Genomic DNA, 27,239 nt, shown 5'->3' on the forward strand with positions numbered 1-27,239 from the left:
TTAGGTGGGTTCAAAACAATCGCATGGGCTTAAGTTGAGAGGGCAAAGATTTAAAACGGATCTAAGGGGCAAAGTTTTCAAGCTGTGTGTGGTGTGTGTGTGGAATGAGCTGCCAGATGAAGTAGTGGAGGCTGATACAATTACAACATTTGAAAGGCATCTGATTGGGTACATGGATAGGAAGGGTTTCAAGTGATACGGACCAATCGCTGGCAAATGGGGCTCCAGTTGTTGAGGATTCCTAGTTGGCATGGACAAATTGGACCAAAGGTCTGTTTCTGTGCTGTACATCTCTATGACACTAATAAATGAAAATAAGATGTGTTCCTCTTTTGTGGAGAGCTAGCAGAAGCACAGATAATTGTTCTTGGAGCTGAGAAGGTTAAGCAGTGATTTTGATCAGCGGCAAATTTGTTTCTAAGATATTTAATTTTCAGAGAGAGGGGAATTGTTAACAATGTCACAATTTTAGTAACTATTTTCAGGTAATTGGCAAATAATAAGTGAATATGTGAACATTATGTTCTTCAGTAAGTTCTGAGCATCTGGAATAGTCTGAACGGCAGCTGGACAGACTCAGCAATTATTCATAAACAGATTTGGAATTTTACTTTTTAAGGGAAGATTTGGGGTGCTATGGGCAAATGGGAAGGGAATTGGGACAGATTTGCAGCATCTCCAGAGGGAGAGAGTACAGCCCCAATGGGCTGAATAGCCCCCAGCCCCTGTGCTCTGTGATACTGTCCCATTCACTGTGAATGATGAAGCTCATCCCAGAGCAGAGAGAGGGAGGATCCCACCAATCATCCGGGGCCCATTGTGAGGTGAGTGATGTCAGCGCAGGCCAATAGGGCCAGAGGGCAGTACTGGAGGACCAGGTCGTACGAGTTTGTCCTCCATCCAATCGGAGTGAATGAGGGCATCCTCAAGGTTGGAACTAAAGAAAGGCACATATCGCATCTGGAGGACGTGAGATAGGGAGCGTTCTGTGGCTAGTGAGGAATTATATAAATAAGGAAGAGTTGTGAGGATGGTTTAGGTGACATTGATCAGGCGAGTTGAGGATGGAGGAATTTAGGGATCGTGAGGATTAGAGTCATAATGTTATACAGCAAGGAAACAGGCCCTGTGGTCCAACCAGTCCATGCCGACCATAATTCCAAACTGAACTAATTGTACCTGCCTCCGCTTGGTCCACATCCATCCAAATATTTCCTATTTATGTACTTATCTGAATGTCTTTTCAATATTGTAATTGTATTCACAGCTACCACTTCCTCTGGAAGTTCATTCCACACGTGTATCTTTTTTATTAAAACCTTCATGTATTTTCTCAAATCTTTCTCATTTCTTCTCAAAATGAATGCACCCGAGTTTTGAATCCCCCTCTCCCCCGGCTATTCACCCTGATCTACTCTCTTTCTAATTTTATAAACCTCTAATAAGCTCACGCCTCAACCTCGTGCACGCCAGTGAAAAAATTCCCAGCCTATCCAGCCTCTCCTTAGAACACAATCCCTCCATTCATGGCAACATGCTGGTAAATCTCTTCTGAACCTGCTCCAATTTAATAATCTCCTTCCTATAACAGCACAACCAGAGCTGGACAGAGTATTCCAGAAGAGGCCTCCCAACATCTTGTACATCCTCAACATAACGTCCCAACTCCTGTACTCCAAGGTCTGAACAATCAAGGTAAGTGTGCTTAGCACCTTATTAACCACCCTGTCTACATGTCACACAAACTTCAAAGACGTGAAGCCCTCGGTCTCTCTGTTCCCATATCACTACTCAAGGCCCTACTTTTATTGAGAGTAAGTCCTGCCCTCGTCTGTTTTGTCAGGTTGTTATATTTTGCATTTATTCCAATCCAAAAAAATTGAGTATAAAGGCAGTAGGGGTATAATTAAGAGGGAAATCAGGAGGCAAAAAAGGGACGTGAGATAGCTTTGGCGAATAGGTTTAAGAATAATCCGAAGGGCTTCTATAAATACATGAAGAAAAAAAGGCTAACTAGGGAGAAAATAGAGACCCTCCAAGATCAGCAAGACAGCCATTGTGTGGAGCTGCAGGCGATGGGCGAGATAGGAAACCAGTGTTTTGCATCAGTGTTTACTGTGAAGAAGTACATGGGAGATATAGAATGTGGGGAAATAAATGGTGACATCTTGAAAAATGTCCATATTACAGAGGAGGAGGAGATGCTGGATGAGTGGCTAAGGAGCTGGTGCAGGGGAAAAGGATTCACATTTTTTTGGATCATTGTGATCTCCTCTGGAGTAGAGTTGACCTGCATAAGAAGGATGGATTGTACCTGAATTGGAAGGTGTTAACATCCAGACAGGGAGATATTAGTGATACTCGGGAGGCATTAAACCAGTGAGGGAGTGGGTGTAAACCCAATAAGATAGTGAGGAAAGAGTATGTCTGAGACTGGTACAGTTCAGAAGTCAAATAGTCAAGGCAGGCAAGGGCAAGGCACAGAATGAAGTCGGACTGAGCAGTTGCACTGCATTTACTTCAATAGAAGAGGCCTGACAGGGAAGGCAGATGAGCTCAGGGTATGGTTTTGAACATGGCACTGGGATATTATAGCAACTACAGAGGTATCACTCAGGGATGGATAGGACTGGCAGCTTAATGTTCCAGGGTATAGATGCTATAGGAAGAATAGAAAGGGGGACAAGAGAGGAGGGGGAGTAGCATTTTTGATTCAGGATAGCATTATGTTTTTGCTTAGGGAAGATATTGCTGGGAGTACGCCCATTGAAGTTATTTCGTTGGAACTGGGAAATAAGAAAGGGATGACCACCTTATTGGGGTATTCTGCATGGATTTTGTCTGGGTTCTCTGGTTTCCTCCCACAGTCCAAAGATGTGCAGGATAGGTTGGATTATCCAGGCTGAATTGTCCACAGTGTTCAGGGATGTGCAGGTTGGTGGATTGTCCAGGCTGAATTGTCCGTAATGTTCAGGCATGTGTAGGTTGGGTGGCCCTGGGAAATGCAATGTTACTGGGGGAGGTGAGGAGGCTCTCAGGATCAGTATCAGTGTGATGGGCTGAATGACCTGCTTCCACACTGTTGGGATTCTCTGATAATTCTACTAGTTTTAAAATAGTTACAGAAAATAATAGACCAGATCTCCATGTTCAGGTTCTGAATTGGACAAAGGCTGATTTTGATGGCACGAGGCAAGAACTTTCACCTGGCCCCTCCAGCCTGCTCTACCATTCAATAAGATCAGGGCTGATCTTTTCATGGCCTCAGCTCCACTTTCCCGATCTCCCACCATAACCCTTAATTCCTTTCCTGTTCACAAATCTACATTTTGCCTGAAAGGCATTCAAATGCTGCAGTCAGCAGGGAACGCCACAGATTCACAACCCTTTAGCTGAAGAAGCTCCTCCTGATCTCAGTCCTAAATCTGCTCCCCCTTATTTTGAGGCTCTGGAGTTGGACCCGTCCCCAGTGGAAATAGCCTCCCTGCTTCTGTCTTATTTCCTCCCCTCATAATTTTATTTGTTTCCTATCCAACGTCCCATTCTTCTAAATTACAATGAGTATAGAACATGTTTTCTCAATCTCTCCACATACACCAACCCTCTCAACTCCCAACTCAAACTAGTGACCCTCCTCTGCACTCCCTCTAGTGCCAGTACATCCTTGCTAATGTAAGGGGATCAAACCTGTACACAGTACTCCAGGTGTGGCCTCCCCAGCCCCCTGTACAGCTGCAGCATAACCATCCCTCTGGCAATGAAGGACAATATTCCCTTCACTGCCTTAATTACCTGCTGTACCTGCAAACCAGCTTCCTGTGATTCATGCACAAGGACACCCAGCTCCCTCTGCACAGCAGCCTGCTGCATGTTTTCACCATTTCATCATCCAGTTTGCTGTTAGTCCGACCCAAATGGATGACCTCACATATCCCAACATTGAACTCCATTTGCCAGATCCTTACCCACTCACTTAATTGATCTGTATCCCTGTGCAGACTTGCAATGGACTCTGCAGACATTGCTTTACTCATCTTTGTATCAAATGTGAACTCTGACACCGTACAGTTGGTCCTCAATTCCAAAACATTTGTGTAAATTGCAAACAGTTGTAGTGTCAACACTAATCCAAACACCCATTTATCCCCATTATTTATTATGTTGGTGAACCGATCCTGTATCAATGATAATTACCCATAATGCTGTGCATCTTTACCTTATACAGCAGCCTTTTGTGTGGCAACGTATCGAATACCTTCTGGAAATCCAGGTACACCACATCCACCGGTTCCCCCTTGTCCAACGCGCTCATTGTATCCTCAAATAATTCCAGTAAATCCATTAAACATGACCTGCCTTTCATGAATCCATGCTGTGTCTGCGAAATGAGACAATTTCTACCCAGATATCTCACCACTACTTCCTTGAGAGATTCAAGCATTTTCTCCACTGCAGAAGTTAAGCTAACAGGTCCTTTTTGAAAAATAGTGGCACCAATTTGCAGCTTCCAGTCTGTCAAAACCATCCCAGAATCCAACAAATTTTAGTGAATTATCACGAGTTTATTTGTTATTCTTCCCCCCTCCCCCCCCCCCCCCCCACCCCCATCTCCTTTAGTCCCTCGAATGCATTCCATCAGGGCCAGGAGACCCAGCTACCTTGAGGCTGTTATCTTTCCCAACATTGCCTCTTTACTGGGAGTGATTGTTTCTCTGTCCTCATCTGCTATTGCCTCCACAGGCCTGCCAGAATGAGAGTATATAGACAGTATGTTCCTGTTAAGGCCAAGGCTGGTAGGTGTAGGGAATGCTGCCTGTCGAAAGAAATTGAGGGCCTGGTCAGGAAAATGAAGGAGGCATTTGGCAGGGACAGAGAGCTGTGTTTGTGAGAATCCCTAGAGGAGTATAGGGGCAGTAGGAGTATACTCGAGGTAAACCAGGAGGGCAAAAAGGGGATATGAGATAGCTTTCGGAAATAGGTTTAAGGAGAATCCAAAGTGATTGTACAAACACACTAAGGACAAACGAGTAACCAGGCAGAGAATAGGTACCTGCAAAAATCAAGGCTGTCTGTGGAACCGCAGGAGGTGAGAGAGGTTCTGTGTGAGTGGAGAGGTTTTACAAACACAATGTGCGCATCGGAAAACACATATTTTGTAACGTCCCAGTCTCGTGTTTTCAGTAAATGGGGAATTGCCTCAGTGTGGCTGCAGGTATGTGTACGCGTCACCATCTTTATTCGGGGCAAGAATTCACTGGATACATGCAGAACTGCCAGCTTTGTAGGGGGCAAGGTGCTGCCAGGCGCATGTGCAGCCTTTCTGTGGTACAGAGTCATTGGGCAGGATTTACAGAGCACATTCAAACTCAGAGAAATGGATGTTTATTTCTGGATTTGTTTTGTCATTCATTTAAATGATTTGGTATCGGAAATGAGTTTGCAGGTCATACAAAATTGGAGGTATTGTGGATAATGAAGAAGGTTACCTCAGATTACACTGAGATATTGATCAGATGGGGTTTAATTTAGATAAATGTGAGGTGCTGCATTTTGGAAAAGCAAATCAGTGCAGGACTTATACACTGAATGGCCAGGCCCTGGAGACGTTTGCGGAACAAAGAGACCTTGGACTGCAGGTTCATAGTTTCTTGCAAGTCAAGTTGCAGGCAGATAGGATGGTGAAGAAGGTGTTCAGTTTATATTCCTTTATTGGTTCGAGCATTGAGTACAGGATGTGGGAGGTCATGTTGCTGTACAGGGCATTCGTTAGGCCACGTTTGGAATATTGTGTGCAGTTCTGGCCTGCCTCCTATCAGAAGGGTGCTGTGAAACTTGAAAGGTTTCAAAAAAGACTTCCAAGAATGTTGTTAGTGTTGGAGGATTTGAGGTTGGAGGCTGGGCTGTTTTCCCTGGAGTGCAATAGGCTGAGCTGTGATGTTATGGAGGTTTATACTATCAAGAGGGGCATGAATGGAGTAAATGAACAAGGTGTTTTCCTTGGAGTGATGGTGTCCAGAAGTAGAGGCATTGCTTTAGGATGAACGGATAAAATTTCAAAGGGGCCTAAAGGACAACTCTCATGCAGTGGGTGGAATGAGCTGCCAGAGGAAGTGGTGGAGGCTAGTACAGATAAAACTTGTTAAAGGCGTCTAAATAGACACATGATATGATGAGTAAGCGTTTACAGGGATATGGGCCAAGTGCTGGCAAATGGGAATAGATTAGGTTCGGATACCTGGTTGTCATGGATGAGTTAGACCGAAGAGTCTGTGTCGGCGCTATCCATCTCTGACTGTGGGATCATAACAGCTTATACTGTTCTGCTTCATCTCTGGGCTCCCTCATGACCACTTTGTTAATGTCTAGCTTCCTCAGTCTCGAACAATGGGTGTATTTTACTATTACTTTTACAGACATTTTTATACGTTAATTTTTCACTGCCGCCCAGCCCCTGACCGTGCGCTGCTTATTAATTTTTTTTCTGGAAAATTTTTGACAGTCAAGAATTCTTTTTTTCCGATGAGCAAGTGTATTTTCCTTCCGTTTCTGACTATAAATTCTGCATCATTTTCGTTCCCTGTAATCCGTTTTGCACTCCCTGAAACATCAACTGTGTTTCTCCTTCCACAGATCCCAGTGATTAATGCCAAAGCCCTGTTGCCTGGGGAGAGGGTGATGTTTGACTTTCTTGTACAGCTGCAGTTTGTGTGGTGAAGGTGCTCCCACAATGTGGTTGGGTAAGAGACATTACAGATTATTCATTACAGCAACAGTGATGATTTGAAGATAATGTCCAAATCAGGAACAGTTTGTAGTTTTATTATCATGCTTATAATTTCACAAAACTATTATTGGAAACTTTAGACAAGGCCAGAGAAGTAGGTTTTGAGGAATGTCTTAAAGGAGGAAAGCAGACCTGTGAGGTTTTGGCTGTGAATTTCAGACCTTGTTGCTTTGGCAACTGTAAAAGCAGCCACACAGGTGAGGTAATGAATTAACAGATCATTGGGAGTCTCGAACAGAATGGGTTGTCGAGTTCTCAAAGGGTGTGTGATGCAGCGAGCTAGGGATGGTCACAACCAGGAATTATATCAAGGGTGAGAATTTTAAATTGAGGGATGTGGGCCGGATGCTGGCAGGTGAGACTAGATTGGGTTGGGATATCTGTTCGGCATGGACAGGTTGGGTCGAAAGGTCTGTTTCCATGCTGTACATCTCTGTGGCTCTATGTTGTTGATTATGAATAGCAGCCTTTTGATGGATCAACAAGTTTTGGTACGAGGAAGTACTTGGGCAGAGATTTAGTTTTTCTTGAGATAACAGGGAGGTTGAATGTGGGAAGTTGGCCAGGAGTGTGTTTGTATAAGGAAGTCTGGAGATAACACAAGGTGAATGAGAGTATATGAGCTAATACAATGTTAGAATCAGCTCGAAATAGTGGTCTTGTCCCCCTCACCTCACCACACCTCTGGGATTCAGCTGGTTGTCAGGTTGTGAATCAGGCGGTAACACAATCGGGAGCTGAGTGGCCATGGTGGAGCCTGAAATGAGTGTCACTCAGCTGGCTGTTGCTGAGCAGCTGCTGCTTGGTAGCCCTGTTGGTGACATCTTCCATCACTTTACTGCTGATCGAGTGTGGACTGACGGAGGGAAATTGGCTTGGTTGGATTGCCCTGTGTTTTCTGTTGAACATGCCTGGGCAATGTTCCACAATGTCAGTAGATGCCAGTGCTGGAGCGGTAATTGGCTTGGCGGGTGGCAAGTTCTGGAGCACAAGCCATTAGTATTATTGCCAGGATATTGGCAGGGCCCGTAGCCTTTGCACTACTTAACCACTTCTTGATGTTATTCAAACTGAATGAAACTGGCTTAAAACTCACATCTGTGATGTTGGAAACCACTGGAGAAGGCTGAGATGGAGCATCCCACTTCTGGCTGCAAATGCTGTTGACTTATCTGGTGCATGGATGTGTGAGGCCCCTCCATCAGTAAGGGTGGGGATATCTGTGATGCTTCCTGCAGTGAGTTGTTTTATTGTCCATCACCGTTTACAACTGGGTGTGGCAGTACTGCAGAGCTCTGATCTGATCCATTGGTTGTGGGATCACTTAACTCTGTTGCTTGGTGCTGATGCTGTTTGATATGCAGATGGTTCTGTTTGGTAGCTTCAGGTTGGCACTTCATTTTTAGTTATGCCTGGTGCTGCTCTGGGCATGCCCTCCTTTCCTGTCCTTTGTGATGGGTGAGAGCAGGATTTACAAACCCATGAGATTACAGATTGTGCTGGAGTACAGTTCTGCTGTTGTTGATGTCCCACAGTGCCTCAGGGAGATCCAATTTACGTTCCTACATCTCATCAAAGTCTGTCCCATTTAGAACGGTGATAGTGTCACTCAACACAATGGAAGTTTTTCTCAACTTTAAGCCAAGACTTGTGTCTCCAAAAAGAATGTGCAATGGTCGCTCGTACCGATACTGTCATGGACAGATGTATCTGTAGCTGGTCAGTTCATAACAATGAGATCAAGTATGTTTTTCCCTGTTGTTGGTTCCCTCACCACCTGCTGCAGACTCAGTTGAGCAGCTATATCCTTTAGGACCTGACCAGCTCAGTCAGTAATTCTGTTGCAGAGCTAGTCTCGATTGTGGACATTGAAATCCTGTACCCAGAGTACGTTTGACACCATTTTACTTCCTCAGTGCTTCCTCCAAATGTTGTTCAACATGAAGGAGAAGTGATTCATCAGCCAAGGGAGGACGGAGCGTGGTAATCAGCAGGAGCCATGAGACTTCCTGGTGTCCGGAGTCAATGCTGAGTGCTCAGAGGGCAAATCCTCCCTGTCTGTGCCACCACCTCTGCCTGGTCTGTCCTGCTGGTGGGACAGGACATATCCAGAGATTTCAGGAGAAAGTGAAGACTGCAGATGCTGGAGATCAGAGTCGAGAGTGTGGTGCTGGAAAAGCACAGCAGGTCAGGCTGATGAAGGGCTTAGGCTCGAAACGTCGATTCTCCTGCTCCTCGGATGCTGCCTGACCTGTTGTGCTTTTCCATCACCACACTCTCGATATCTAGGGATGGTGATGGTGGTATCTGGTCATTGTCTGTAAAAGGGCTCCTGAAGAAGGGCTCATGCCCGAAACGTCGATTCTCCTGCTCCTTTGATGCTGTCTGACCTGCTGCGCTTTTCCAGCAACACATTTTCAACATTGTCTGTAAGAGTTGATTCCATGAGTATGAGTATGTCAGGCTGTTCCTTGATTGGTCTGTGAGACAGCTCTGCACATTTTGACACCAAACTCCAGATGTTAGTCTGGAGGACGTTGCACCATCGAGAGGGCTGATTCTGTGGTTGTATTTTCTGGTGCCTTGTCAGATGCTGAGTGGTCCACCCAGTTTCATTCCTTTGTTGAGACTTTGCAGTGATTAATACAGTGAGTAGCTGGCTGGGCCACTGTCGGGTTGGCAGGATATTTTTCCACCATTGACAATGGTTCCATGGAGATTAGGAGATTCCTAATTCCAGTTATTTTTTCTTGAATTCAGATTCCACCATCTGCCAAGTTGGGATTCGAACCAGGATTTCTGTCATTGGTTTTAATATTTTGGGTAAAAGTTAAATACATTAGGTTTGTTCACTCACTTTAAATATCACTTACCCAGGTTTTGTTTCTTTGTGAAACACTGTCCATCATCCTGTCTCCTCCATCCTTCTCTCCAACAACAAGAGTTTGGAGCACATGGAGTTTCTCTGTCACTAAGACTGAGACAATCCGATCTGCTGCTTCCCTCCCTCCCACTGAGTCAAACTGCCTCACGTGGTGTTCCCGGATTTTGTCCAAACTTTCTCCAATCCCGGTCAAGCCTTATCAGAGCTCATCTTGACCCTTTTACCCTCATCTCAGTAAACCATAGAGTTTCCAACTCTCTTTTCTCCCCCTCCTCATCAGTCTCCGTCACCGATTCACAGATATTGTTCCTTGTTCTGTCTTTTCTGGTTATGTCCTTCTCTCCCATTCTGTGAAAAACTAATATTTGACCTCATGGTTGTTGAAAAGTCCTGCTCCATCTCCACTCTCCCTTTCCTTTCTGAATTCCTTGCATTTGGTGTCCCTCATGGATCTATCCTTGGCCCCTCTTGTATCTCCTCTACATACTGACAGGAGGTGACATTGTGCAAAAGCACCATGTTGGGTTTCACATGTACACTGACAATGCCCAGCTCTCCCTCCCCGTCATCCCTCTCCATTACTCCACTGTTACTCAGTTATCAAGCTGCTAACCACATTCCCACTACTCGATTAGGTGCAGTTTCCTCCAATGAAACATTGTCATGGTTAAACCCGTTGCCTGACCAATTACTTTCCCTTACTGCTGAGCCCCTCCCTCTCACTGAGAACTATACAGCAGAACTACACTCTTCACAATATTGCAGTTCACTCTTCACAATATTGCAGTTGTTTCTGACGCGAAGCTGACCTTCTGATTAGACGTTTACACAATCCCAAACACCAGGAATTCCAATCTCTTAAACGTTGATTGTCCCCTCCTCACTTCAGCTCCATTGCTACTGAAACCCCTTACCCGTGTCTGTGTTGCCTTAAACGTGATGAATCCGAAACAGAACCCTTGATTCTGTGACTGGCTCAGAATCTGGTTTCAGACTCCCCCCTCAGTATTTACCCTCAGACACATCAGTATTTATTCTGTCAAACCCCTTCAAAATCTGGTGGTGCGGTCTGATTGTAGCTGGTGGGAATGGCAGAAGCTGATGTGTTGCATCTGGGTGGAAGGTAAGGACTTGGGGTGGGTGGGGGGAGCTTGTGGGGTGTTCTATCCTTGTTGCAGTCGGAGGTGTGGGTTTCAAAGGCAGAGGTGCAGGAAGTGGAGGAGATACATTGGATGGTATTGACCACATGGGAGGGGAAATTGCAGTCCTTGAAATATTTGGTATTTTGGTATGTTCTGGCTTCACTGGAACACTGCAGTAAGCATGAGACAGAGGTGTTGGCCAGGTGTGTTATAGTGACAGGCAGCTGGAAGCTCGGGGTCTGTTTTTGCAGCAGAACGTTGATCATCAGTCGCCATTTCCGCCACCTCCACTGAGATGCTGCCAGACACAGGTTCCTGTCCTCTCCATTAACAGCTATGCACCCTCCCAGCCAGATCGTAATCCACTCCTTTGTCTTTCCAAATGTTCCGGTCTCTCTTTGGGTTCTGTCCCTACCTATTATTTACTCTTTAACCCCTATCTCCTGCAGTACAAAGATCTGCAGGTTAGTTGAATTGGCCAAGCTAAATTTCCCATAATGCTCAGGGATGTGTAGGTGAGGTGCATTAGTCAGGAGGAATATACAGTAATAGGGTAGGGGAATGGGTCTGGGTGGGATACCATTCGGAGGGACGCTGTGGACTTTTGGGCCGAATGGCCTGTTTCCACACTGTCAGGATTCTAATGTTCCCAGCTCCCATCGGTTCTGAGGAAGGGCCACTGGACAGATTCCTGTTCCCAGATGCTGCCAGACCTGCTGAGCTTTCCCAGCACCTCCTGCTTGTTGTTCCTGATTGACACCATCCATCCACCTTCCGGGTTTGATTCAGGCAGGGGGAGGATCCCACCACTGACCTCACAATGGGGTCCAGCTGATTGATGGCAGCTTTCCACCAATAGGAAAAGGTGGTGGGACTGGTGGACCAAGTGGAACCAGCTGGTCATCCAAACAATGGGAGTGAATGAGGGGCGTGGCCAGTGGGATGACACGTCACCAGTAACTCCGCCTGTGCAGTGTCACGTGACTCGGCCGTTGGTGAATGTGGGAGAGGCAAACAGGGAAGGGGAGAGTGGCCTCAGAGACAGAGGTAATGAGTCACTTCAGACTGGGAAGTTTTAATTACACTCTGTACGGGTCGTTAGTCTGAATTAGAAACTCTTAATCCCGCGTTTGCAGCAGATGGGAAAATGGCTGCGGCCCTCAGGCGGTGATAGGTCCTGGGATATGGCCGCCATCTTTATTGGGGGCAAGGTACAGTGAGGGGCATGGACATGTCCCCTTCCTAGGATGGGGGAGGGGGGGGATGTGATTTTAGGAGAGGCATTTACACATCAAGCACAAACCAAGAGAAAGGTATGTCTTTATATTCTGTTTTGTTTTGTCAATTTATTTCATAGGATATTAAATCAGAATAATTGAGGTTGGGATCTCAAAAGTAAGTTTTTACAGTCAATGGAGTCATCAGGATCTGAATATCATTGGCATTTAACTGTGGAAGGAGAAAGGTTTGTCAGTTCTGTTTGTGGGAAAATATCTCCAATATTTTTGTTAAGCAGAAAGATGTACAAATTCGTGGTTGGATCACCCTTTGGGTGTGTGCTCTGTTCTGGGCCCTGCAGCTGAGGAAGGAGATATTGGCCTGAGAGGGAGCACAGATTTATCCAAATTACACCTCGTCTCTTTGTAAGAACTCTCAGATTTAGACCCAATCACCCACTTCATGATGTTAACCTGTAAACTTGATATTTTCAATTACCTGCAAACTTCCCATTAAAACTCCTTTTAGACTCAAATTCCAGTACCTTTTCAGGTGGGATGTTCCAGCTTCTGACAACTGTCTGTTCATTCAGAAACTGCTGAGGTCCATGTTGACTCTGGGGTTACAAAGGGCTGAATTGAAAGATGAGATGCTGTCCCTGAGCTCCCATTGAGATACACTGGAACAGTACAGGAGGCTGAGGGCAGTGTAGGTGTGAGCAGACAATGACAATGACAGGGCTGCACTGTGAGGGCTGCTTGGCTCAATGAGAGTGTTCTGGAGTTGGGTGTAAACAGAGTGAGGGGAGACGGGGAGAAGGTGAAGCTGAAACTCCGTTTTAGTTCAGGCCGTTCAGAAATTCACATGGTCCCATTGGGAACAGCCAGTTTTTAAGTGATACCTGCGGGGTATTTGTTAACAGTTTTTAAAGTATTTTTCCTGAGGGCAGTTGAGAGTTAACCACATTGCTGTGGGTCTGGAGTCACATGTAGGCCAGACCAGGTGAGGATGACAGTTTCCTTCCCGACAGGACATGAGTGAACCAGTTGGGTTTTCTAACAATTGACAATAGTTTCATGGTCATCATTCGCCTTTTCATTCTAGATTGTATTGGATTCCGATGCTGCCATCAGCCATGTTGGGATTCTATCCCTAATCATCGGAACACTGTACATTTCAATCATCTGGCAGGAATACCATTAAGCCATTGCCTTCCTTTTTTAGCAATGTTTAAAAGCAAGTTCCATCATTCTACGTGTACAATGTGAGATAAAATACTGCGGTGTCCATGTGTCGGCCTCTCCAAAAGGTCAATCAACAGAAATTTGTTTGGGGGTGAAATATGTCACTTTTTTGTGGAGGGGGGAGGTGGTTTATTAAACAAAAACGAATCCAAATAAAAATCTTATGCCACGGACATGTAATTTCTGAAGCCGGAGGGGGATTACAGAGACGGAGAGTTGTGGGGCTGGAGGGGGATTACAGAGACAGGGAGGGTGGTGAAGCCGGAGGGGGATTACAGAGACAGGGAGGGTTGTGGGGACGGAGGGGGATTACAGAGACAGGGAGGGTGGTGAGGCCGGAGGGGGATTACAGAGACAGGGAGGGTGGTGAAGCCGGAGGGGGATTACAGAGACAGGGAGGGTTGTGGGGCCGGAGGGGGATTACAGAGACAGGGAGGGTTGTGGGGCCGGAGGGGGATTACAGAGACAGGGAGGGTTGTGGGGCCGGAGGGGGATTACAGAGACAGGGAGGGTTGTGGGGCCGGAGGGGGATTACAGAGACAGGGAGGGTGTGAAGCCGGAGGGGGATTACAGAGACAGGGAGGGTGGTGAAGCCGGAGGGGGATTACAGAGACAGGGAGGGTGGTGGGGCCAGAGGGGGACTGTTGTCCAAACATCACTGTGGTGTACATGGACTGCAGCATTTCAGGGAGGCGGTTAACCACCACTTTCTCCAAGACAAGTAAAGGTGGCCAATAAATACTGGTCTGGGCAGCAAAGGCACCCCCAGTGAATAAAACCAAGCAGTGACCTCTCTGAGCTGACTTGCTGTGAAGTTAAAAACCTCTCTGGAAATGGGGTGGGCAGAGAAGAGAAACAGTGACATTTCACAGCTGCCCTCAGAGAGACCTCACCCTTGGAAGTACTCAGAGCCAGGGATCAGCTCAGTGAGTTTCAGTCTCTTCAAACATCAATCTTAGTCAGTTTTATTTTATTAAATCTACAATCGTGAGTCAGGTGAGGATTTCTTTTTAATGTCTTACGGTCTCTTGATTGAAAGTTTAAGATATAAAACGTAAGCAATAAGTTATTCTCAGGCAGTATTTTTCGAGCAGTAAGACTGTGCCTTTGTCTTGGTCTGTAGGTTGTTAAGGCGGAGAGGTGGCCTGTTGTAGAGTGGCCTACTGTTCCTGTCGGGTGTGGAAGATTAGGGAGAGTTTCAATGAACCTGATGATTTGCCTGCAAAAAGTGTGATTGCAAATCCTATTGGATCACATGGATTGGTGGAGGAGTGATTAAAGGCAGTGAGGAATTGACAGGAGCCGGGGAGTGTGATAGGCGGCAGTCTCCAGATACTGCAGATACAGTCAGGTAGGTGGGTTACCTCCAGGAAAGCTAGGTGGGGTAGGTAGGTACTGCAGGAGTCTCCTGTGGCTATCCCCATCTCAGACAAGTGTACTGTTTTGGAAAATGTAGGTGGTAATAGACTTTCAGGGGAAAGTAGCACTGACAGCCAAGTTACTGGTACTGAGACTGGCTTCTAACATAATGTGAGGTGTATCCAGTTCCACACGATCGATGGTGATAGGGGACTCTCTCGTCAGGGGCACAGTCTGCCGTTTCTGCAGCTGACAGTGAGAGATCAGAATGGGATGGTGCTGCCCTGGTGCCAGTGTCAAGGATGTCTCTCAGAGGGAGCAGAATATTCTCAAAGGGGAAAATAACCAGTGGGAGGACATTGTACATTGGTACCAATGACATAGGAAGGGGAAAGCATGGGGTCCTGAGGAGCAGGGAGATTTGCTAGTGCCACTCGGGAGGCATTAAACCAGTGAGGGAGTCGGGGTAATCCTAAAGAGATAGTGAGAAAAGAGGTGAGTCTGAGGCTGGTACTGTTCACCAGATCAGACTGTCAAGGCAGGCAAGAGCAAGTCACAGAATGAGGTGCGACGGACCAGTTGCACTGCATTTATTTCAGTGCAAGAGACCTGACAGGTCAGGCAGGTGGGCTCAGGGTATGGTTTTGAACATGTGACTGGGATATTACAGAAATTACAGAGGCAGCACTCAGGGATGGATAGGACTAGCAGCTTAATGTTCCAGGGTATAGATGCTATAGCAAGGGGACAACAGAGCAGGGGGAGAGGTGTTTTTGATTTGAGGTAATATTATGGCTGGGCTTCGGGAGGATATTCCTGGGAGTACATCCAGGCAAGTTATTTGGGTGGTACTGAGAAATAAGAAAGGGATGACCATCTTACTGGGATTGTATTATAGACTTTCTCCCAATAGTCAGCGAGGAATTGAGACACCATTTTACCGGCAGACCTCAGTTATCTGTAAAAATATAGTTGCAATGATAAGGGGTTTTAACTTTACCAACATGGCCTCGGAGTGCTGTAGTGTTAAGGGCTTGGATGGAAAGGTATTTGTTCAGTGTGTACGTGAACATTTCTGATTCAGTTTGTAGGATGTACCTACTAGAGAAGGAACAAAACCTGACCTATTTCCTTTATTCATTCACAGGATGAGGCTGTCACTGGCTCGGCCAGCATTTCTTGCTGCGTTTACCCAGAGGGCAGTTAAGAATCAACCACGTTGCTATAGGTCTGGAGTCCCATGCAGACCAGACCAGGTAAGGATGGCATTTTCCTTCCCTAAAGGTAATGAGTGAACCACATGGGTTTTTTCAACAATTGACAATGGATTCCTTGTCGTAACTAGATTATTCTTTCCAGATATTTATTGAATTCACTTTCCAAAATCTGCCGTGATGGGATTCAAACCCAGGTCCCCAGAACATTATCTGGGTCTGTGGATTAACTGTCTAGTGATAATTTCACTCCATCATCACTGCCTCTTAGGAAATGAGGCAGGGTGAGTGACTGAGTTATCAGTGGGGCAGCACATCAGCGCTAATGACCCCACAGTATTGTGGCTCTGTGGTTAGCGCTGCTTCCTCAGCACCAGAGACCTGGGTTTGATACCAGCCTCAGGCAACTGTCTGTGTTGGGGTTGGCACATTCTCCCCAGTGTTTGTGAGGGTTTCCTTCGGATATTCAAATTTACTCCTACAGTCCAAAGATGTGTAGGTTAGTTGGATGAAACATGTTAAATTTCCCATAGTGTCCAGATGCAGTATATGAGGTTTTGGGATGTGCAGGCAAATCTCTGCCTGATGTGAAAAGATCGTTTTGAGGTCCTGGACAGAGCTCAGTGAGGTGTGGCTGAACGTTTTACATTTCCCGTGGCGGTAAGGGAAGGTCAAAGGTGTGGAGCATGTGTTGGTGGAGGGTGTGGACCTAACAAGGGAGGTGCAGAGGGAATGGTCTCTGTGGAACGCAGATAGCGGTGGGGAGGGAAATATGTCTATGGTGGGGTCTGACTTTAGGTAGCAGAAATAAGAGGTTAATGCGCTGTATCCGGAGATTAGTGGGGTGGAAGATGAAGACCGCAGGGCTGTATTCTTTATTGTGGCTGGAGGTGTGGGGTAAAGGCGGAGGTGCGGGAAGTGGAGGGTATGTGTTGGAGGGCATTGTTGATCAAGTCGGAGGAAAGTTACGGTCCTTGAAGTAGGCCTTTCTGGGATGTCCTGGAATAGAATCCAAAGAGATTAAACGAATATATTACAGACAAAAGATTAACTGGACCAGAGAATAGGACCCCTTAAAGGTCAACAAGGCTGTCTATGGAACCACAGGGGGTGTGAAAGATATGCAAATATTTCACGTCATTTTTACTGGAGAAGTCTATGGAAGCTCGAGAGTTTGGAGAAATAAACAGAGATAACTTGAAAAGTGTCCATGTTACAGAGGAGGTGGGACTGGATGTCTTAAATCGCATCAAGGTGGATAAAGCTCTGGAACCTAATCAGGTGTATCCTGGAACTTCCTGGAAATCTAGGGAAGTGATTGTTGGGCCTCTCCTGTGATATTTGTATCGTTGATTTTGACAGGTGAGGTGCCATTATTTTAAAAAAGGTGGTAAGGAGGGGCCATGGAACAAGAGAACAGTGAACCTGAAGTCAGTGGCAGGCAGGTTGTTCGAATGGACAGGATATCCATTTATTTGGAAAGGTAAGGAATGATCAGGGAGAGTCACTGTGGCTTTGTACATGCACAATTGTGTTTCACTAACTTGAGTGAGTGTTTTGAAGTGACAAAGAAAATTGATTAAGCCAGGCGGTGAATGTTGTTTATATGGACATTCAACATGGTTCCACAAAGCATGGTTAGCAGGGTTAGATCACACTGAATGCAGGGAGAGCAAGCCATTACAAAACTACCTTGAATGTAGGAGACAGACGATGATGATTGAGGGTTGCTTTGCGGACTGGAGGCCTGTGAGCAGCAGTGTGCTGCAGGGATGGATATTGGGCCCTTAAATAAATGACTTGGATGTGAATATATGAGGTATGGTCAGTAGGTTTACAGAAGACACCAAAATTGGAAGTGTAGTGGACAGTGAAGAAGGTTAGTTCAGAATACAACAGGAACTTGATCAGATGGGCCATTGGAGCAAGGAATTGCAGACTGAGTTCAAATTAGATAAATGTGAGCTGTTATATTTTGGAAAGGCAAATCAGGGCAGGACTTATGCACTTAATGGTAAAGTCCTGGGGAACATTGCTGAACAATGGGACCTTGGAGTGCAGGTTCATAGTTCCCTGAAAGTAGAGTCACAGGTAGGCAGGGGAGTGAATGCAGCATTTGGTACGCTCCCCGTTATTGGTCAATGCATTGAATGCAGCTGTTGTGATGTCATATTGTGGCTGGACAGGGCACTGATGAAGGCCCTTCTGGAATTCTGTTTTCAGTTCCAATCTCCCTGTTCTTGGAATAATGTTGAGAAACTTGAAAGGGTACAGAAAACATTTGCAAGGACTTTCCTGGGGTTGGACGATTTGAGCTATTGGGAAAGGCTGAATAGGCTGGGACTATTTTCCCTGGAGATTTGGAGGCTGAGAGGTGATCTTATAAAGTCATGAAGGGCATGGATAAGGTGAGCAGTCAGGGACTTTTACCCAAGTTCGGTGGCTCCAGAATGAGAGGGTACAGGCTTAAGGTGAGAGGGAAAAGATTTAAAGGGGATTTAAGGGGCATCGTGTTCATGTTGAGGGCATTGCTAGTATGGAATGAGCTGCCAGAGGAAGGGGTGGAGGCGAGTACAATTGCAGCATTTAAAAGGCGTCTGACTGGGTACTTGAAGAGGGAGGTTTTAGAGGGATAAGGGTGAACCGCTGGCAAATGGGACTCCATTAACGCTCTCCGTTAATGGTCAATGCATTGAATACAGAAGCTGGAACGTCATATTGTGGCTGAACAGGACGTTGATTAAGCCACTTCTGGAATTCTGTTTTCAGTTTGAATTTCCCTGTTCTGGGAAGGATGTTGTGAAATTTGAAAAGGTTTGGACAATATTTACAAAAACGTTACCAGGATTGGAGGATTTGGGCTACAGGGAGGGGCTGAATAGGCTGGGGCTGAGAGGTGACTTCATTGAGATTTATAAAATCACGAGGGGCGTGGATAAGGTGAGCAGCTGGCATCCTTTTTCCTCAGGTTAGGTGGGTCCAAAACTAGAGCACATGAGTTTAAGTTGAGAGGGCAAAGATTTAAAAGGGATCGAACTGGCAACATTTTCAAGCTGAGTGTGGTGTGTGTATGGGAGGGGCTACCAGATGAAGTAGTGGGGGCTGAAAAATCACAACATTTAAAAGGCTTCCAATTGGGTACATGAATAGGAAGGGTTTTGATGGATACAGGCCAATAGATGGTAAATGGGAATCCATTCGTTTAGGATTCCTTGTTGGCACAGACGAATTGGACCGGAGGTCTGTTTCTTTGATCTTAGTAAATTAAGATGCATTCCTCTCTTTTGTGCAGAGCTAGCTGAAGCGCAGATAATTATCCTTGGAGCTGAGAAGGTGAAGCAGTGATTTCGACCTGGTGCCGATTTTGTTCCAAGGTCTTGAATTTGCAAAGAGAGAGAGGAATTGTTAACCCTGTCACAATTTTTAGTAACTACGTTCAAGTAATTGGCAAATAATACAAGGTGAAAATGTGAACACTATTTTACTCAATAAGTTCTGAGCATCTGGAACAGTCTGAACGACACAGATTCAACAGGTATTTTGAAACAGACTTGGAATTTTACTTTTTAAGGAAAGATTTGGGGGTAGTTGGGACAGATTTGCACCATCTACAGAGGGAGAGAGGACAGCTCCAATGGGCTGAATAGCCCCCAGCCCCTGTGCTCTGTGATACTGCCCCATTCACTGTGAATGATGAAGCTCATCCCAGGGCAGAGAGAGGGAGGAGCCAACCACTCACCTCTCAATCGGCGCCGGCTTGATTGATGGCAGCTCCAGACCAATGGGAGGAGAGGCTGTGTGGTCCTGCAGCCAATGGGTGTGAATGAGGGGTGTGGCCAGCAAGACACCACCTGTCCATGAGCTGTGCAGGAGCAGTGTCACTGGGTCGGGGTGGGAGAGACAGCAGGGACTGGGACAGAGGCTGTTGGACCTGAATTACAAACTCCCGCTAAATTAAAACTAAAAGAACTGGGGATGATGTAAATCAGAAACAACAACCAGGAGGTTCTGGAGAACCTCAGCAGGTCTGGCAGCATCTGTGATGAGAAATCAGAGTTAACGTTTCGGATCCGGTGTCCCTTCCACAGAACAGATGTTACTGAGAAAAAAAAAGTCCGTTTATGTGCAGAAGATAGTGTGGGGGGATGGGGGCAAGATAAAAGGAGTAAAGGTGGGGATAGAGTGAGAAGAGCGGTTGGATAAAGGAGTGGATAACGACCTGACTGGGGGAGGCTGATTAGCTGTTAATGGAGACTATTAGTGGCTAACCATAGGTAGTGTGTAATGACAGGCTGTGACATGAGGTGGCTACGACATGAGGTTGTTAACCTGTGGTTAGCCACTAACTGTCTCCATTGTAAGCTGTTGCCCACTTATATCACTGCACGATTGGAGCTGCTGAGGACACAAACCTTTGGAATATCCTCCCTAACCCCCTCTGTCCACCTTAAAGATGTATCAAAAAATCGTTCTCTTTAATCAACGTTTCCATCATTCATGAAGCATTTTAGGAGATTTGTCAATGTGAAAGGCTTCATACAATGCAGGTAGTTGTTGTTAATGTCTGACATCAGGAGAAACAGGGATGAGCCCTCTCTCTCTCTCTCATACCTGATGAACAGCAGCAAAAGCAGGAAGCACTGAGCATGCTCCAGCCCACAATGGGCCTCGGATTATTGATGTCAGCGCAGGACCAATAAGAGTCGGGGGAACGAGGCTGGAGGACCAGGATGTGCCAGTTGGTCCTTCAACCAATCGGAGTGAATGAGGGGTGGGACAATACTCAACCACATGATAAGCTTCACAGAGCATGCAGGAAGCAATGCATTCAGGATGGTTGTCATCAGAGGATTCAAACCCTCTTTCCACCCCCCCTTCCCTTCACAGTGGACGCAATGTCGGACTCATTGATTTGGTTCTTAGTCTGCAGACAGGAGCTAGGAAACTGAATTCAATGAGAGGAGAGCCAGTGTCAGAACTGGGTGTGGAGGAAAGGAGTGGGGAGATTATTTGGATTTCGGTCACAAAAGAGAGAAATTGTGAGACTGAGATTTAAAGCTTCGGGGGAACGAGGAAAATACAGTTTAACACTATAATTGTCTTATGAATTTCCATTCTGTATTAACAGTGGTAACTTGTTTTCTCGCTTGTAGAGTACTGAAAGGGTGGATTTGAACATCATGTTCAGATCTGATAGTTACTTGATCCGGGCCGATCTGAATATCATTGGCCTTTTCATGTGGAAGGAAAGGTGTGTATTCTGTCCGTGGGTGAATATTTCAAATCTGTGTGGCTGGGAAAAAATTACTGAGACACAGCCAAGTCCATGTCAGCATGGTGATTGGGGAGAGAGATTTCATTTGGTTTTGAAATTCTGAAAAATCATGGCACATTTCCCAGGAATAATTAAGCCACAGCTTGGCTTTGTAAAAGGACAAGTCTTTAATTAACCATAAAACCAGAAAGACACAAGGATACCTGCACCTTGGGAAATATTATGAAAACGGGATTGTTGTAAAGGAGTTCATTCTCGATCATGAATTGTAATCCATTGGCGTTGTCACATCGGTTCCAGCGCCATGGGGAAACACTGGAAATGTGATGAATGCAATGTAGGATTCAGTTATTAAACTGTAAGACATGCAGAAAATTTACAACGATGTTGTCAGGGCTCAAGGTTCTGAGCTATAGGGAGAGGTTGGGCAAGTGAGGATTTTATGTTTAGAACAGAGGAAACTGAGGGGGTTCTTTTCTAGAAGTGTATTAGACCATGAGAGGCATGGAAAACGTGAATGCACTCAGTCTTTTTCGCAGTGACTCCAGGATTGGAGGGCATCAGTTTAAGGTTAAAGGAGAAAGAATAAAAGTGAAGCTGAGGGGCAACTGTTTTGCACAGAGGGTGGTATGTATATGGACTGAGCTGCCAGTGGAAGTGGTTGAGGTGGGTACACTCACAACATGTAAAAGACATTTGGACAAATACATGGATAGCAAAGGGTCAGAAGCAGATGGGCCAAGTGCAGGGAAATGGGGTCAGTGTGGATGGACATTCTGGTCAGTTTGGGCCAAAGGGCCTGTCTCTGCTGTAGGGCTCTGACTCCAAGTCTTTTTAATATTTCTCCCGCTATTTCTGGTAGCACATTGGGATATATTCCATTAGGGCAATGTCTACTTTTAGCTCCATTAGCTTGCCCCTCTAACTCTTTCGTGATAATGGTTGTTTCTAGGTCCTCACCTTCCTCACTCCCCTTATCAATTACTGGCATGTTCTTCGTATCCTGCACTGTGAAGACTGACTGCTGTGTACTCATATTCCTAAACCCTGCTGGATAGCAATAACTAGGTACAGAACTCTGAGAGGTCTTCTTTGAGCATTTATTGATGAAACATGGCAGTTACATGGATAGCATACATGCAAAACGCATTTAGGCAGTATCGGGTAACTCCCCACCTGTCCGATGTACAGCTCCCATTCTTATACCTTTGTGGTTTGGGACTTTGAATAGAGACTGTCTCTCAGTGTTATCTCCATGGCAACGGCAATTAGAAAGTCTAGTTCAGTTCAGCAGTTTGTGGTTAAACCACATCCCTCCCACCGCGCTCCCAAGGCTCCCTCAAGTATCTGACAGATGCTTCAGTTTCAGTGGGGCTGTCTATCAGGATTCTGATGTGGAGGAGCTGGTGTTGGAGCGGGGTGTGCAAAGTTATAAATCACACAACAGGTTATAATCCAACAAATTTATTTGGACGAACAAGCTTTTGGAGTGTGCAGTGAATTTTAACTTGATCAGGATTATCTCTATGGTAACAGTTAAGTGCTTTAACAATTACAGAGGCCATATGTTCCTCGCACAATAGGTTCCCCTCTAGCAGTGTAAGATGTTATTCTGGCCCTGGGGATAGCTACTCATCATTTTTCTCCCCCAATCCCATCTAGCTTTCTGTCGAACTTTGACGTTTTTTTCTGATATCCTAATTTTTCCTTGGTCTTTGCCAATTTGTATGCCTTCTATTTCAATTTGATAGACTCCCTTATTTCCGGAGCCACACATGGCAGATTACTCCCTTTCCTACATTCCTTCCTTTTCCCTTTTGCTGAGCTCTTCGAAAAATTACCTTGATATTCCTCCACTGTCCATCAACTGTCCCAGTATAAAGTCTTTGCTGCCCGTCTACATTAACCAAATCCTGCCTCATCCTGTTGTAGTCTCCTTTGTTTAAGCACAGGATTGGATTTAATCTTCCCGCTTTCCATCTGTATTCTAAATTTATCCATAATTATCACAAGTCCTTTATCAGATTACAAGGTGAGGTGATGTTTCCTGGGTGTTTTGGGTTTTCGTTATCAGTGACCTTAACTTTTGTAGTAAAGTACAGGATAGATATTCACAGCAGAGTATTCTGAACGGTGTGAATGTCCTCACAGTCTAAAACCATAAATCACTGTCGCCCCTTAGTTTAAAATTGCAAAATCATTATCTCCCACATGCTTCCTCACTATCTAAGTTTGGAACACTAATCCACCTGACTATCCTGCTTTTTCCAAAAATCTCCTTTGGTGAAGGTGGTGAGTTTTGGATTCAGCTTTCCAGTTATTACCGTAAGAAGATGAGCACTGGGCACAGGAGAGGCAATGCAGCCCTTCGAACCAGCCCCACCATTTAATACGGTGATGATTGAGCTCACCTCGGTCTCAGCTGGATTTTCCCACCTGCTCTTTCTCACCCTTAAACTCATTGCAAATTCAACATCTGTATCCCTTCAGTAAATTTGCTCATTGCCCTGGCATCCACTGCATTTAGAAAAGCGAAATCCACAGATTCACAACATATCGAGATCGGTACATTCTTCTTCCTGAGAATAGAATAGAGTCTCTATAGTGCAGAAATAGGGTATTCACCCATCGAGTCCACACCCTATGATGAACATCCCATTCCGACCCTCCCATTCCCTGTAACCCTGCATTTCCCGTTGTTAATTGCCTAATCGGCTCATACATGGACCCTGTTGGTAATTGGCATAACCAATCCACCTAACCTGCACATCTTTGAACTGCAGGAGGAAACCAGGACACCAAACAAAACCATGCAGACATGGGGAGAGTGTGTAAACTCTACACAGTTTCCTAAAACTGGAATCAAACCCAGGTCCCAGAGGCTGTGAGGCAATGCTGGCCACTGAGCCACATCTGCTTAAAATCTGCTGCCCCTTATTAACCTCCCCACCCCGCAATTGGCTGAATATATATTCCTTACCTCAGAAATCGGGTTGTCTAAGCGGATGTCTCAGTACAACCCAATGACAGCCCACATGTCCTGTGTGTCTGAATGGATATCCTATACACAACACCCTCCAGCCCACACTTTCTTTCATTTTCCAGAGACAGGTCTCCAGAGGCTTCATTGGGATGACAACTCCCACAATTCCTGAGGCAGGGACCACACGTGTGTGGGGAAACTCGGCACTGTACATGTAAAGAATGTGGGTGGGTTTTAGAGCAAGTGCTTTGGCGTAACTAGTGTAAAGCTTTTCACACTGATTGGTGGAGGGACTAATCTGCGTATAGTATTGATCTGTTGGGGGGGGGGTCAAAGTGTCACCACACCCACATGGGACCAAGTTCCATCCCCAATTCCTCATAACACTGGGAAAAGACCAATGGGAAACAAGGAAGGATCTGACCCATTCTCCCAGACTGAAGGTTCCTCTTCTGTCCAGGATCTGCCAGCTCCCTTTCTGTTTCCTTTTGTTTCATTCTGCTGTTACATTATTGACTTGCAGCAACTGAAGGGAAAGGAAATGAACCCAGAAAGGGTGCAGAGTCTAACCAGGGACGGGAAGTGGTGGCATGGATCTGTTTATCAGTAACTCCATGACAATGGGGAGGGTGTACATTAGGGGGTAGCAGAGTCAGAATGGTGGGAGAGAGTAAGTGGGCTGGAGGGTTACAGCTTTGCGGTGGGGGGGGGGGGGGAGGCAGAAGGGGAAAATATTCCAGAGAAACTAAAATTGTCTGTTCTGAATTTTCTAATCTGTATATATTCCTTTATACAGGGTGAGGATTTGCAGACTGAAATCTCAAAATCATGTGCCAATCATGATTAAGTTAAACAGAATTTGACAAACCAAACATGGGGAATCACTCGGCCAAACTCCTGCAACACTCTCCCACACAGCATTGTCGGTCTCTCTGCGCCAAATGGACTGTGAATGGTTCAAGACAACAGCTCACTACCATCTTCTCAAGGGTAACCAGAGATTGGGAATAAATGCTGGCTGAGCCAGTGATGCCCATATCCTGGAAATGGTTTCTATCTCTAGTTGCTGAACCCCAGTTGATGTTACTGCAGGATGATGAGGGATGCTGAGTGCATCCTCCAGGAGGCAGCACCATCACATTACCCCTGCCTACACCCACACAGTAACACCGCCACGTCACTGGAACAAAAGGCAGTGAAGCCAAAGGAGGACTTAGATATAGTACTTCGAGGTAAAGTCATGAAAGTGGATTGGAACACAGCAGGAACAGGAGACTGAGCTGGATGGTCAGCTGTTTCCCATTGAATGGTGGAGCAGGATTGAAAGGCCGAATGGCCTCCTCCTGCTGCTATCTCCCAGGTATGTATCCAGCCATGGAGCCTAGGGAGGAAGGAGTGGGCAGGACAGGGATTGTCCAGGAGATTACACCTCTACCTCAGGTTTCAGTGAGGGACGGTTTGACATTTGGCTTTACATCACAAAAAAACAAATTTGCAAACCTTGTGTTAAATTTTATTCCACAATAAATAAAAGTAAAATAATTGAAACTATCTGAATATAACGGTTTTTAAAATTTCAAGTGCCCTTTAGCACAAACTCCTGTCTACTCCCAGACTCCATCATTTTCCAGTTACTCAAACTCCAGGGAAATATTCCTTTCCTGTCTGAACCATTGGTTTGATTTAACTGCTTTTCGATGCTCGTTCTGTGAGCTGTGAAACATTCTTTTCTCCCCCATTTCTCCGACCCAGAAATGTGATCACACACAGCTGAGCAACCTTCCCACCATCAACATCATCATTATGTCATTTTGGTTTTTGTTAACATATACTCACCAGCAGTAAACCACCCGTGTAACCAATTGAATATTTCCAAACAAAGCCTATTACAGCCAAAGCAAACCATTACAAGTGACAGAGTGGGAAGGGACCAAATCAAAGTAGAGTTAAGGGTGAGAGCACAGCGGTGGAGATAAAGCACTGTATCCCCTGTGGTGCCCATCTCTATCTGAAGGCATCAAGAGCATTGATACACACCACATGCTCCTTCTCCAAGGACACCCTGCTGTGTAGCCTTTATCCTCAATCATGGAATAAAATCCCTACAGTGTGGAAGGAGAGCATTGTCCCGTCAAACCCCACCGACCGTCCGAAGAACAACCTACCCAGAGGTAGGAGGAAACCAGACACCTGGAGTGGACCCACACCGGTTGTTGACCAAGGCCGGACTCTAAACTTGTGCCTGATGCTGTGAAGCAGCAGTGCTACATTTATAATTTAAATCAAAACAGATTATCCCTGCTCGTTGTCACATTACTGTTTGTGGAGACTGACTGCCAAGATGCATCCTGTAGTACAGAAAGTGGCAATATAAATTCAGTCAACTCCAGCCCAGTTAATGTGATTAACAACCACAACATCAATACTCCAACAGTGTCATCATGTGCAAGGTCCAGTCCTGACTGTGATGAACAGTAACTGCAGAATCAGAGTCCTGCAGTGATGTGTGAACTCTACCCCACACGGAACAGGTGGATGACCACTTCCCTGTGTCCACTCAATGGGCTCACAGTCATGTTGAAGACTCGCCAAATCCCTTGTCGCATAGCGAGGTAAGCAGCTCCCACCCAGTGTGAACCCGCTGGGGTCTCAGCAGGCGGGATGAATCACTGAATCCCTTCTCACACACTGACCGTCTGAATGGCCTCTCCCCCTGTGTGGGCTCACTGGGGTCTCAGGGGGTGGTGCATTTGAGTGAATCTCTCCCCACACTGGGAGCAAGTGAATGACTTTTCCCCAGAGTGAGCTCGCTGCTGTTTCAGCAGGTCACTGAACGAATCTTTTCCGCGCACTAAGCAGGTGAATGGCCTCTCCACGGGGGGAATGCACTGATGTCTCCGCTGGTGAGAGATTTGAATGAATACTTTCTCACACATGGTTCAGGTGAAGGGTCTAAATCCACTGAGACATCTCTGGTGCCTCAGCAGATTGTAAGATCGAGTAAATCCCTTTCGCATACATGACAGGTGAGCGCCCTCTCCACAGTGTGACTGTGTCGGTGAGTGTCCTGCTGGGAGGGGGAGATAAATTCCTTCCCAAAATCCACATATTTGCATACCCTCGCCCTGGTCCCGTC

At 45.9% G+C, this 27,239-nt stretch overlaps 1 long non-coding RNA gene across 1 annotated transcript; it reads left to right on the top strand.

Annotated features, from left to right (window-relative positions):
- The first annotated feature begins 1,645 nt into the window (after positions 1-1,645).
- On the top strand, positions 1,646-25,566 carry LOC132806970 (uncharacterized). Its single transcript, XR_009641902.1, has 4 exons — positions 1,646-1,695; positions 6,631-6,737; positions 15,779-15,887; positions 24,900-25,566. It is a non-coding gene; the product is annotated as an uncharacterized LOC132806970 (long non-coding RNA).
- The last annotated feature ends 1,673 nt before the right edge of the window (positions 25,567-27,239 follow it).

Source organism: Hemiscyllium ocellatum (genome assembly GCF_020745735.1).
Source record: "Hemiscyllium ocellatum isolate sHemOce1 chromosome 17 unlocalized genomic scaffold, sHemOce1.pat.X.cur. SUPER_17_unloc_1, whole genome shotgun sequence".
Classification (NCBI taxonomy): Eukaryota; Metazoa; Chordata; class Chondrichthyes; order Orectolobiformes; family Hemiscylliidae; genus Hemiscyllium; species Hemiscyllium ocellatum.